Raw genomic sequence first — 14,086 nt, 5'->3', positions numbered from 1 at the left:
AGTAATAGTGACACTGTCTGGTCACTTAGGGTAATGCACAGAGCATTTCCTTCATGCAGCAATAGTGACACTGGGTGGCCACGCCAGGTAATGCACAGAGCATTTCCTTCATGGAGCAACAGTGACACTGGGTGGCCACACGGGGTAATGCACAGAGCATATCCCTCATGGCGCAAGAATGATACTGGGTGGCCACGCCAGATAATGAACAGAGCATTTCCCTCCTGGAGCAACAGTGACACTCTGTGGTCACGAGAGGTAATGTAGAGAGCATTTCCTTCATGGAGCAACAGTGACACTGTGTGGCCAAGAGAAGAAATGCACAAAGTATTTCCTGCATGCAGCAACAGTGACAGTGGGTGACCACGTGGCATAACGCACAGAGAATTTCTTTCATGGAGCAACAGTGACACTGGGTGGCCATGCGCGGTACTGCAGAGAGCAGTTCCTTCATGGAGCAACAGTGACACTGAGTGGCCACGTGGGGTAATGCACAGAACATTTCCTTCATGGAGCAACAGTGACACTGCCATACTGAGAAGGCTGTGACCTGCCTGTCAAGCTCGGGGTGGGCTGGTCTTTCCACACACACCCCATCTTTCTAGAGATTTTGGGCTTAGAAGAAATGGGGCTGGTACTAGAGCTGCCCACACCCATACTATCACGTCCAGCTCCATTACTGCAGCACCCAAAAGCCTTATTCAAGGTCCGGGTCTTATTGTGCTGAGGACTGCATGGCCAATCAGAGAGACAGAGGGAAGCACATGGAGATGAGTGTGTAAGGCATGTGGATGGATGGAGCAATGTATATGGCATACAGGGGGATGCATGGATGGCTGAAGGGTTGGACAGGGCTGAAGGGATGGATGGTAAAGTCACAGACTGCTAAGTTGGTGGCTTCAGCTCATGGCTGCTGTCCCTGTCACCTCGGGACCCCTGTTTCCTGCACCATCCAGCCAGTAGAAACTGCCCTTGCAGTGCTACACTGGTGCTACATGCAATGCGCACCCTGCTGCTCAGGGATGTACAAGCATGCAGTCTCCCGGCTGCTTAACCACCTGCTCCACAGCCTGCCACAGGTCTCATCTTTCTTGAGACGCAATGCTCTGGCCGGGGGGCGGGGTCCCTCGAACCTCCTCAAATCCTCTACCCAAAGCAGCTTACCAAGCACAGAGACTGAGGCTAAGAAACCCCACCTGTCCCCACCCACATCCAGCTGGAGCTGCAGCCCAGAGCCCAGCGGAGCCAGGCAGCCAGCGACGTAAACAGGTGGGGACCCTGGTGTCTCAGGAGTGGGAAATGTCTCACCATCTTCTCTGTAGCACCATGGCACTGTTACACCATAGTCAGGAGTGGCGCCATGGTTTTTGCTGCCCTAGGTGGCAGCGCTCCTCCTCTGAGCATTCGGCGGCTGGGGGTCCTTCCGCTCCACGTCTTTGGGACACTTCTATGCTTCTGCTGTTGGCCAAATCCTCCCACCAAAATCTAACCCCCAACACAAAGTTTTAACACACACCCCTTCCGGAACCCATATTGAACGAAAAATTGCTCACCCTATAACCTGGTCCCCAACCCTAAACCCCTTAACCCAAACTGTGCCCAATCCTCCTCCCAACCCTAACTGCGAGTTCCGAACCTAAGCCCGACACCGCTCCAACCCGGAGCCCAGTTCCCAACTCCCACACAGTGGAAAACCCCAGGAATCGTGCTTCCACTGGCCTCCCAGCTACAGGGACTTCGCTCACACGCACGGGAGCGGATTCTGCAGCTACAATCATTGCACGTGTTCACTGGCAGCGCCCAGCGCAAAGCAGGGAGTTTGGTCCAACTCCCCGCGGCAGTGGCTGTGCCCATGGGCCTTTGGCGGGTTCGCTGCCCACTGGATCCTTCACTCCAGCCTGGAGATTTCCCGCCTCGCTTCAGCGACTGCAAACGGTCCCGGGGCTTGGAGAAGTTTCCAAGCCACAGGTGCCTGCAGCAGCAATTTCCACCCCCAGGCAGTGACCGCCCATTGGCTGCCAGCTCGGTCAGAAACCATCACCTAGTGACACTGACAGCTCATTGGCTGCCAGCTCAGTCATAAAACATCTCCTAGCGACAGCCCATTGGCTGCCAGAAAACACTAGCACACAAGCAGGTGCAACCAGTGAACTCCCTGAGCTCTGCGGCTTCGCCAGTGCGGACGGCAGCGCCCGCTGCTGGGGGTCTCCGTTCCTCCGCCCCGGACAGCCGGAATCGACACCACTCGGCCTCAATCTGCTTCTCGCAGGCCTGCGCTGAGCGCTGACTGCACAAGGGCCTGACGGCTGCGCCCAGCTTTGCTTTCAGAAAGCGTCACCCAGGCACAGCCCAATGGGAGATTAGCTGTGAGAAAACATCACTTAGTGAGGACCCAATGGGAGATCAGCTTTCAGAAAACGCCAGGCAGGCCAGCACCGCAGCTCTAGTCTTCTCAAGTGGCCAGACTGTCAGCACCCCTCCACCCCCGTAACAGAGCAGCATGTCTCACACTCCCCAGTGGGCACTAACCAGCCCCACCTAGCCCTGCTAGGCACCGCAACTGCTCCCCCACTAGGGTGACCAGACAACAAGTGTGAAAAATTGGGACAGAATTGGCAGTAATAGGAGCCTATATAAAAAAAATCACCTAAAAATCAGGACTGTCCTCTTCAAATCCGACCATCTGTCCACCCCATCTCTGCCACTCTTCCATCACTTTTCCAGAGCAGCGGTCACGCCAACACACCCAGGACATGGGTACTAACACGGCTCAACAGCTCATTTACGACACAAGAAAAGATCAGATCAAAACTCTACTTGCAAAGACATCTAAAAACACAGTGCTGGGGATTTGACATGCTCAGTGCTCCTTCTCCATGTTGGGCACCAGGCTTTCAGCTCAGGGTGACTCACACCCAGTCAGTGGCAGGCTCTGCCCAGGCAGGCTCCCATTAAGCTACACTAAAAATATGCATCCCAACCCCAAAACGTACTCAAATTTTACCCCAATGGCCCCAAACTTCTGGCTTTTAATATGCATATAAGACACTGCCGCGCTCAGTCAACTCCCCTTGCTCTTCAGTGGAAGCTGCCGCCAGAGAACAAAGTTGATATTTAAATTAGCTAGTACATCACTCGCTCAATTCCCTCTCCTCTCCAGCAAGTGACGTCGGAGAGCTCCAAGCTTTCTCACTTACCTTTCTGGTGTCAGCTTCAGGCCCCAGGGTTCACAAATGCATAAACAACTTGGATTCTAGCAGACTACCACTTAACTCACTTGCGTTAGCAGTTGAGGAATGTGGTGCTGCTCTGAGGGGACGTACTTGCATACTTGGGATATTATTGCAAAGATACAATTAGAATTTCTGTTAGACAATTTTAAGGGCAACTCATATTTAGTAAAAACCTTATTTAGTGAAAGAAAGGCTAGCGTGACAGCACGGTTACTGGGGCTACAAAACACTTTCCCTCCTGAGTGAAACAAGAAGTTAGAATTAGAAAATTACTTAGTTTTTCCAGTGTTGGTACAGCTTCAATTTCTCTTCTGTACGGGTTTGTTTAAGGCTGACTGTTTTGGTTTATTGTTTTTTTTTTAAAGTGGAGGTGGAGCTTTTAATTGACTTTTGCGGGATTGAAATGTCTGACATGCAATACCGGTTTTGACATAGTTCTGCATATTTTTATACAGATTTGGCCAGTATTCAGCTATTCAATTGCTTTATAGGTGGTTTTAATAGTAGGGCTTATTTATTTTATGTTATTTTAGCATCCTGCTGTAGCACTTTTTTATGATACTTTATGATATTTGTTATTCTTTGATTTTTAAAAACAAAATCAGGTTTTCTTTATGTTTGGGTTTTAAATTAAGCATTGGTTGCAGTTTCAAATTTTGCTTTAGATTTTTGGTTTCAGATGGGCTAAGAGGATTTGGGATTTAATACTAAAACTTGGGCAGATTTAGATTATTTATATGGACTTGGACTAAATCCCATTTACTATTTTATTTTAAATGAGTGATATTGCTGTAAATCCTGACCAGGGGGAGAGGAGCTGAGCCTGGCCTTTAACTGAGGAGCAGAGGCATGGCCCCAAAGTGGGTGAAGCCAGGTGATGAGGAGGGCGCAGCCCCTCAATTTTTTCTCCAGCCCACCTCACCTCCCCCACCCCAGCAAATGGCAAGAGACTGATGCCGCACCTGATGGCCATTCTGCATTACCCTGACTGGCCACTGGGTGCCACTGCTACTCCATGGGAGACCCCCCCCAATGCATTACCTTGACTGACCACCGGGTGTCAGTGCTGTGCAAGCAAAACACCTTCTGTGCAATACCCCGACTGACCACCGGGTGTCTCTGTAGCTGCAACAGAAACCCACTCTGTGCATTACCCCAACTAGCCACTGGGTGTCACTGCTGTGCCAAGGAAAACATGCTCTGTGCATTACCCAGATTGGCCACTGGGTGTCACTGTTCCTCCATGGGAAACGCTCTGTGGCATATCCCACTTGGCCACTGGGTTTCACTGCTCCTCCTACGGACCCACTGTCCGTGCATCATCCTGACTGGCCACTAGGTGTCACTACTGGTCCAAGGGAACACCTCTGTGCATTATCCTGAGTGACCACGAGATAGCACTGCTGCGCCAAAGAAATGTGCTTCGTGCATTACCCTGACTGACTACCAGATGTCCCGGCTCCTCCAAGGGAGACATACTCGCTGCATTACCCTGACTAGCCACTCGGTGTCACTGCTGCTCCAAGAGAAACACCTTCTGTGCATTACCGCGACTGGCCACCGGGTGTCACTGCTGTGCCAAGGGGAACATGCTCTATGCATTACCCTGACTGATCACTGGGTGTCACTGTCGCTGCAACGGAAACACCGTCTGTGCATTACCCCAACTGGCCACCTGGTGTCACCGCTGCTCCATGGACAACACCACTCTGTGCAGTACCTTGACTGGCCGCCGGGTGTCACTGCTCCTCCATGGGGGAGACACTTTTCAGTAGCCAACCTGGTTCGCCCTCTGGCCACCCAGCTCTGATCACAGGGCTGCCACCAGCAGCAGTGCAGAAGTCCTCACTTAACTATGTGCAGCCCAGAGCATGCGGTGGGTTCAGGGTGCCCCACAGCAACCCAAACAGACCCACTCTGCCCCAGGCTCCTGGGCCTGCCGCCTGTGGTTGATGCTCCCTGAGGGCTCTGCCAGAGCCAAGTTCCCCTACTCGGGCAGCTCTTGGGGGCTGCAAGCAGTCAAAGGGCGGCGGGAAGCTGAGGATCAGCCGCAGCCCCAGGGGCCAAGAGCAGCAGCAGGAGATGACAGGAGCAGCCCAGCTGCCCATCTCCTGGCACCAGCCAGCACATCAGTCACTCCCCAATGGCCGGCTCTAGCCACCACCTGGCCATGAGGAGGGCAATGCAGAGGGCGGGGCAGCGCTGGCACTTAAGAGCAGCAGGAAGCAGAGTCATAGATATGGGTGGGGCCTTGTGGCAAGGGGGAGTGCAGGCCCCCAGTTTTCTCTCTAGCCTAAGTCAGCCCCCCCACTAGGAAGTGTACGGTGCCATCCACGGAGGGGGGAAATTGGGGTCTGAGGGTTGGGATTACAGGGTCAGGGTCTAGGGGTTGGAATAGGGTGAGGGTAAGGGGGAGTTAAGTTTAGTGTGTGGATTAGGTTTGGAAAGGGTTAGGGGTTGAGAGGGAGATTTGGATTATGGGGAGGCGAGGGGTTTGGATTCTTGGAGCCAGGTTAGAGGGTTGTGCTTAATGCAAGGGTTAGGATTAGCTTTAGGGATTAGGTTGTGTAAGAGTTTGGGTTCAAAGGTGGGTTAGAGTTAAGGGGTCAGGGTTATGGGCAGGGTGGGTGTTATGATATAATAGGGTGATGATCGGGGATCAGGGTTAGTTGAAGGGTTAGGATGCAGGGTTGGGTTGCCTAGCGTAAAGGGAGGGGTCAGGGTTGGTTGTGGTGTGGGCTAGGGTCAAAGGTTAGGGGAACAGGAGTTAGGGTTTGGAATTAGGGTTAGCAGGTGACAGCTCAGGGTTTGTCTTTTTTGCTGTTCTAATTGCTTGAGTTGACCATTGTGTATCATAATTTCCTGCAAATGTAGTTTAATTCCTTTTACTGACTTTTCAAAAGCATTAGTTTCATTATTATAACAACATTCCTATGTTTTTATTGTGACATAGTAAATTACAGATTTTAATACTTTTTTTTTTTGTTTTTTAATGTCAGGCTATTATTTGTGATCATATAACTTCAATGGTGCCTGAGTTCCTTGGTTGCCTCAGCCCTGGTCCAGGAGTAGCAATGGGTGACGGATGGTGTCTGCCCTGTCAGTTTCCTACTCCATGAAATCTCTATATTAAATTTGGATATCAATAACACAAATGTTTTCTAATTTAGAAAAATGTATTCAGTTAGAAAACTAATTTCATGAGTGTCCCAATTTCAAATAGAGATTTCCCAGAAGTAGTACATTGCAACAAGACCTACCCCATCTGTCACAAATCGCTACTCCTAGACCCAGGCCCGCTGAATTGTGGGGGTAGCATATTGCAGCAGGACAGCAAAAACTTGCCATGTAGGTGTCAGTAACCGCAACAGGTTGGAAACTGGGACAGAGAGACGTTTGTAATAGTAAGTCCTGACACTACAGCTGAGATGCTGGGATGTTTCCCCCACCAGACATCAGGCTTTCCACATTAGGGGCAGTGGGCGCCAGGCCAGTTGGGGGCTGGTCTTGGTTTCTGTTGTGAGCAGACTACTCTGGGAACAGGAGAGGGTGAGATGTGGGGCAGGTTGTTCAGCAGCCAGGAGCCCACATGCTTTTTCGTCCCTGAGCAGCTCAGGCATATAGCACACCTGCTGTAGCCATGGCTGTAGTGCTGCTCTGTGGCCAGGTTCTGCTTGGTGCCGGCTGCAAGAGATAGAGCAGCATCAGAAACAGTACAGCACATGGCGGCAGGAGCTGCTGTGGCAATCAGCCACCAGCCAAACCCACAAACCTGTCAGCCTGCAGCATCACCATCTGTCCTCCATATGCCCCCCCCCACACCTCTCTCCATCTCTCCTCTGTATGCCAGAGATGCTCATCTATCCATCTCCAGACATCTGTTTCTCTCCGATTTTCCATGCAGCGCCCAACACAATGAGGCCCAGACCTGAGTGAGACTTTTGGGTGCTGCAGTACTGGAGCTGTAGGGTGACAGTGCGTCTCTGGGCATCTCTAGTCTCAGCCCCTTTTCTCTTGAATCCAAAGCCATGACTCTAAGTTCACATCTCTCGGGTCCAGATCCCATAGCCCTGAAGATACTCAACCAGCCACTCGTGCTCTGTGATCCCGTTACAGCAACAAGAATCTCCCCAAACTCCCCATGAAGATGTGGAAGAAGTGACACCTTGAGCCTGGCAGGCAGCATGAACTCTCCTCAGCATGGCATGGACCATGCCTGGGGCAGACAGATCCTGTATGACTCATAGAAGACCACAGGGGGGGCAAGAGAGTGCATCTCACTGAGCCTGATAGGAGGTGTAGACCCTCCCTCTGGGTTGCATTTGGGCAGACAGACCCTCCCCCAAGATGGATCCTCCCCAGCCCATGGGAGACTACGAGAGGCCAGGGAGTCATTATCCAGGGTGTTGCTCTGTTGCAGGCTCTCCATGCGCTATATTGTGATCTCCCGCACATCAACTTTCTGCAGCCTGGACTGCTGTAAGGAGTGGAAGGAGGCACTGTTAATGAGTGATGGCAGCTACAAGGATTTGGGGACTCAAGATGCTGGGGTGTCGCAGGTGGGACAGTGCCATGTGTGTCCGTCCATCCCCCCCCCAACCCTAACCCTAAACCCTACCCCTAACCCCAAACCCCTGACCCTTACCCTACCCTGACCCTAAACCTAACCCCAACCCCTACCCCTACGCGACCCTACACCCTACCCCCTAACAACTAACCCCTAACCCTACCCCCCACCCTGATCCCTACCCTCACCCTAACCTTAAGCCTAACCCTGACCCGACCCCAACCCTCTCTAACCCTAACACTAAACCCTAACCCTACCCCTAAAGCCTAACCCTACCCCTACCCCAACGCCTAACTCTACCCCTAAAACCCTAACACCTAACCCTAACCCTCACCCTAACCTATCCCTCACCCTCATACGACCCTTGACTCTGACCCTAAACCCTAACCCCAACCCAACCCTAACCCCTAACTCTAAACCCTCACCCTAACCCCTAACCCTAGGGCAGGGCACCCTACCCACAGGAACCCTAACTCCAAGTGCCCTATCCATAGGAACCCTAACCCTAGCTCCAAATTTCTTACCCATAGGAACCCTAACCCTAGCTCCAGGTGCCCTACCCTTAGGAACCCTAACCCTAGGGCGGGAAGCCCTACCCATAGGAACCCTAACCCTAGCTCCAAGTGCCCTACCCATAGAGACCTACCCCTAGCTCCAAGTGCTCTTCCCTTAGGAATCCTAACCCTAGGGCAGGAAGCCCTACCCATAGGAACCCTAACCCTAGCTCCAAGTGCCCTACTCTTATGAACCCTAATCCTAGTGAGAGAAGCCCTACCCATAGGAACTCTCACCCTCACCCAACCCCCTAACCCAAACCCCCTAATCCTAACCTTACCCTAATCCTAACCCTAGAGCGAGAAGTCCTACCTATAGTAACCCTAACCCTGGCTCCAAGTGCCCTACCCTTACGAACCCTAATCCTAGGAACAGAAGCCTGCCATAGGAACCCTAACCCTAGCTCCAAGTGCCCTACTCATAGGAACCCTAACCCTAGAGCGGGACACTCTACCCATAGGAACTCTAACCCAAGCTCCAACTGCCCTACCCATAGGAACCCTAAACCTAGCTCCAGGTGTCCTACCCTTAAGAACCCTAACTCAGGGGCTGGAAGTCCTATTCATAGGAACCCTAACCCTAGCTCCAAGGGCCCTACCCTTAGGAACCCGAACCCTAGGGCGGGGCACCTTACCCCTAGGAACCCTCACCCTAACTCCACGTACCCTACCCTTAGGAACCCCAACCCTAGCTCCAAGTGCCCTACCCTTAGGTACCCTTACCCTAGAGCGGGAAGCGCTACCTATAGGAACCCTAACCCTGGCTCCAAGTGCCCTAACGACAGGAACCCTAAGCCTAGCTCCAAGTGCCCTAACGACAGGAACCCTAAGCCTAGCTCCAAGTGCCCTACCCATAGGAACCCTAACCCAAGGGTGGGAAGCCCTACCCATAGGAACCCTCACCCTAGCTCCAAGTGCCCTACCCATAGGAACCCTAACCCTAGGGTGGGAAGCCCTACCCATAGAAACCCTAACCGTAGCTCCAAGTTCCCTATCGTTACGAACCCTAACCCTAGGGCTGGAAGACCTACCCATAGGAACCCTAATCCTAGCTCCAAGTGCTCTACCCTTAGAAACTCTAACCCTAGGGCGGGAAGCCCTACCCACAGGAACCCTAACCCTAGCTCCAAGTGCCCTACCCTTACGAACCCTAACCCTAGTGAGAGAAGCCCTACCCATAGGAACCCTCAGCCACACCCTAACCCAACCCAAACCCTAACCCCACCCCTAACCCCGATCTGACCCCAACCCAACCCTAACCGACCCCGACCCTAACCCTAACCCAAACCCTAACCTTAACCCTTAGTCCCTAACCCTCACCCTGATCTGACCCTAACCCTAACCCATCCCTAACCCAAACAAACCCCAACCCTAACCCCTACCCCAACCTACCCTACCCCTAAACCTTACCCCTAACCCCAACCCTAATCCTAACCCTAGGTTTAGGTGGGAGTCTGTGTCAGGGTGAGCTCTGAAGACAGCACTGCTACCAGCGGCACCACAGAAGTCAGGGTGGCAGTGGGGCTGTCCCAGGATGCACTACTCATTGCTGCTCTGGTGCCTCCTCCTGGTCACTCTGGGGATTAGCTCTTGAGGTTGACTCTCCTGTCCACAGTTTGAACATCGTCATTCTGTCTCTCCCTCTGGTAGGCAGCCCCTCTTTTACTAGAATTCAGAGAGAGATTTTAAGCCTCACATTGGCTGCCAATTAAATGTGGGGGTAACTACTCTTTGAAATGTATGTTAGAGCTTTGATTTTTGCTTGAAAAAGCTATTAATTTTAAAGGAATTTCATAAACAATGTGTTAATCATTTGGAATCGAATGATTACCAGTAAAAAAAAATTTCCATTTTAATTTCAAATGTTACTTTCCACATTATTATCTGCACTCATGAGGATTGTTGGCTGTTTGTTTAAATATTTACCATGAAACAAGTTTTTTTTATGTCTTTATAGAGCATTTGTAAGCCTTTCAATAGGGGTAAAACTACTGAAACAGAAAAGCAAACAGGCAGTGAAATTGTTGCATACTTCATAAAGCCTCCATCACACACACCACCTACTACTAAATAGCTATTGGGAAAAGTCCTTTGCTTGTTTCCCCATCTGTAATATGGGGATGATCACACACCTTCTTTTGACTGTGAATGAGAAGCTCTGCCTAGGACCTAAGAAAGCTGTTCCAATTATGCTACCACTAGACCCGTTCTCAAGCATACCTTCTTGCCTTGGTTTCGTTTGAAGCAAAATGCACAAATTCAGTTACTGGAAAACTTGTTCATGCTGCAGATTTCTTGTTCACTAATGGCAAGAGCTCTGATTTATAAAGGTAGAAATCTGTCCTTTACACAACCAGGCCCAGAAGGGATTTGGCCCTGTTCCTGCAAACACAGGTGCACACAAGAGCTGTGCTACACATACATATGCAGTCGCTGGGTAGCTCCAGGACCAGGCCCATCCCCAGCACCCGGGCAACATACAGAGAACGGCATTGGGGAACGTGACACTGGGGAGGATACAGCTGGCAGGGAACAGGGCGGCACTTTAGGGAGGGGGCGACTCTGGGCCCCAGCTGCAGTCTGCCAAACCCCGATAACCTTGAACTGCCGCTGGACATCACTGGGCTGGACGGGCACAGGGCGCAGCCTACAACTCCCATGGCACACCTGGGCCAGCGAGGCGCTGCAGGCGGGATACACGATATCTGCCCCGCTCACCGCCCGGACAACAGGGGAGCGCAGACCGGAAGTGACGTTGCCAGATGTGTAAAAGTTCTAATATTGTTCGACTAGAAACAGTGCCCGGAAGTAGTTGGAGCGGAACTTTAATGCTGTCTGTCGGGCACAGTAACTGCCGCGGTAGCGCTTTAATAGTGTCCTACTTGGGATAGCGACCGAGGGTTATTGGTTGCGCTAAAGACGTTAATACAGCCCCACGAGGAAACGCGTCCAGAAATCATTCACTACGGCAAACTCACTAATACTAACCCACCGGGAACAGGGACCGGAAGTCATTCGCCGCGGTGGCCCAAAAGTATTCCCTTGCGCAAACAGACCGGAAGTCTTTTGCCGCAGTGCTCTCTCTAATAGTGTCCCACGGGGAAAGTGATCGGAAGTGTTTTGCCCAGGCGCCGTTTCTAATAGTATCCCATCGGACGTAGTGACCGGAAGTAATTTCTCCAGTTCGTGCTCTAATAATGTTCTACGGGGAACTGTGACCGAAAGTTATTTGCCCTGCTACGTGCTCTAAGCGTCGCACCGGGAGCAGCTCCAGAAGTTTTCGCTCCATTACGTGCTCTAACAGCATGACACCAAGAACAGTCCCCGGACATGGCCATGGTCATTGAGCGGAAGCTGTCCTGCCTTTACCGCCGGGGCTATTGGGGTGGAGGAACAGCCGGCGATTCCGTGGGGAGGGCTGGAGGGGATTGGAGAATAGGGGCGGGGATTGGCAAGCGGACCTGGGAGAGTTAGGGGCGTGGGGGGTCCCTGCTGCAGCCCAGCACTGGAGACTACAACGCTCTGGTGCAGCCCGGGCTGCTATGCGCGGCTCCCTAAGCACAGCAGGGAGACTTCCCAAACATCCCCATCACCGTGACATCAGCACCTCTCCGCCTCTGACTTTCTCCAGCCTCGCCTGGCAACGCCTGAACATGGTAAGTTCCGGCCAGGCCTCACAACGGCTGACGGGAGATGGAGTCAAAGGGAACACACTATCTTTCCCACAATGCACCGTTTCCCTTCTCTGCCGCTTGCCACGGGGCTCCTCAAGAGAGCGCGTCCTCTGTATGTGTCAGAGGCCCTGCACCCACTGAGCTGGACACTACGCTCCTGCTTTGGACTCCCCCGGCACAGACCAGACAGCCCCTTCCAGCAGTGCCGGCCTCTCCCTCCACTGTGATGGGGTGCTCAGAACTGCATGCAGTATTCCAGGTGTGGGTGTACCAGAGATTTACAGAGAGGCCTTATGGTACAGACGCCATGCCCCTTCCCCATATGCACTGTAGCCATTGTGGGAGGTGGTGATTATGGACAGCGAGATTGTCTGCTCAGGCAGCTTGGGACAGTTTGATGGCAGGTTTTGAAGATGAATGTTTTAATTCTATAGACCATAGGGACTCAGCGAAATGAGTGAGAAACAAATGATCATATACCTATACTGTTAAGCTGGCAGGCTACTGCATTCTTACCCAACTGGAGCCTTTTTTTTTTACATAGTTAATTTTTACAACCCTAGGTCTACTATGTTGTATTCAGCAAGCCTGGAGGTTACCTTGCAGATCACTATGTTGAGAAAGGAGGTAGGGAATAGAGCATCTCCCAGTGATGTGGGTTAACTGTTGTGCTGCAATATTTTTGAAGACTCTTGTCTTCCTGTTTTACAATTGGTGGAAGAATGTTTGCAAAGTCCAGTTACCATTGCAGTTTATGTTAATACTGAATTGCATAGAGGCTAACAAAACGTCAGCGTTAAGGTTGCCCAGAAGTGGCTTGTGCCCTTCCAGAATGTCATGTTCAGCAAAAATCAACCCATGAAAGTCAGGAACTACAGCGTTAATGTTCATACAGATGCAATCTTAACTCTTCCTCCCTTGAGCTGGCAATAGCCCCTGGGAATTATCTGCATGCATTCCAGCTGCATTCAGTATATTAGATGTAGCGGTACTGAATATTGGAGGCATTAGTTGGAACAGCTAGGTAGAGGTTTGATTGTGATATGGTGATCTGGGGATTAGTCTGAAGAGTGTCTCAAAACTAAATTTTAATATAAGATCTGGGTCTGAGGCACCCGCCTTCCCCCTCTCTCCTTCCCCGCATATGTTTGATAAAAGGAAAGAAGTGTGTGTATCTTGCTAGATCTAATATGCATAATTTCAGCATTGCATACTGTAAGTTGTGTTAGTGTCAGGTCATATGGGCTGTCATGAGCTCTATTCGCTGAGTGACATCCACTATCTGTAAAGGCAAGTATGTGTGCTATGGGCACATTAGGTCATCACTCAAAGAGGACAAAGTTAAGATTGCATTGGTGTGTATCTTAACTCTGTAGTTCCTGGTATTCAGAGGTTTGAGTTTTGCTGAACTTGGCATTCTGGAAGGGCATCAGATAACACAGAATTAAGGTTGCCTGATGGTAACAAATTTTTGCCGATGAATACTGTATCTTTGCAATGAAGTAGCAAGTAAAGGTTTTATAAGCTGCAATCTTAATGTAGCTTTTCAGAGAATGAAGTTGTGTTACCATTGTAAGAAATAGGTGATTGTACTCTGAGTGAAGTGCAAATAATGGCAATCAATATAAACTAGGGCTGTTAAGCAATTAAAAAAATTAATTGTGATTAAAAAATTAATCACGATTAAACGTGCTGTTAAAACTAGAATACAGTTTATTAAATATTTTTGGATGTTTACTACATTTTAAAATATATTAATTTCAATTACAACAATACAAAGTGTACAGTGCTCACTTTATAATTATTTTTGCTTACAAATATTTGCACTGTAAAAAACAAATTGTATTTCAATTCACTTTATACAAGTACTGTAGTGCAATCTCTTTATCATGAAAGTTGAACTTACAAATGTAGAACTACATACAACTATGTACAAAAAAACTGCATTCAAAAATAAAACAATGCAAAACTTTAGAGTCTACTTCTTGGTCCGCCAATCACTCAAACAAACAAGGTTGGTTACAATTTGCAGGAGATAATGCTGCCTGCTTCTTGTTT

At 50.4% G+C, this 14,086-nt stretch overlaps 3 long non-coding RNA genes across 3 annotated transcripts; all 3 read right to left on the bottom strand.

Annotated features, from left to right (window-relative positions):
• Positions 1-6,091: 6,091 nt before the first annotated feature.
• On the bottom strand, positions 6,092-7,372 carry LOC127040674 (uncharacterized). The gene is made up of 2 exons (XR_007771513.1): positions 7,006-7,372; positions 6,092-6,917 (listed from the first exon to the last, which is right to left on the bottom strand). It is a non-coding gene; the product is annotated as an uncharacterized LOC127040674 (long non-coding RNA).
• A 27-nt stretch (positions 7,373-7,399) lies between these two features.
• Positions 7,400-11,318, bottom strand: LOC127040671 (uncharacterized). Its single transcript, XR_007771508.1, has 3 exons — positions 10,575-11,318; positions 9,765-10,019; positions 7,400-7,710 (listed from the first exon to the last, which is right to left on the bottom strand). It is a non-coding gene; the product is annotated as an uncharacterized LOC127040671 (long non-coding RNA).
• Positions 8,432-9,560, bottom strand: LOC127040670 (uncharacterized). Its single transcript, XR_007771507.1, has 2 exons — positions 9,242-9,560; positions 8,432-9,097 (listed from the first exon to the last, which is right to left on the bottom strand). It is a non-coding gene; the product is annotated as an uncharacterized LOC127040670 (long non-coding RNA).
• Positions 11,319-14,086: the final 2,768 nt, after the last annotated feature.

The sequence above is a fragment of the Gopherus flavomarginatus genome, chromosome 25 (genome assembly GCF_025201925.1).
Source record: "Gopherus flavomarginatus isolate rGopFla2 chromosome 25, rGopFla2.mat.asm, whole genome shotgun sequence".
Classification (NCBI taxonomy): Eukaryota; Metazoa; Chordata; order Testudines; family Testudinidae; genus Gopherus; species Gopherus flavomarginatus.
Note: the sequence above shows the minus strand (reverse complement) of the source record. Positions and strands in the feature narration are given on the sequence as shown.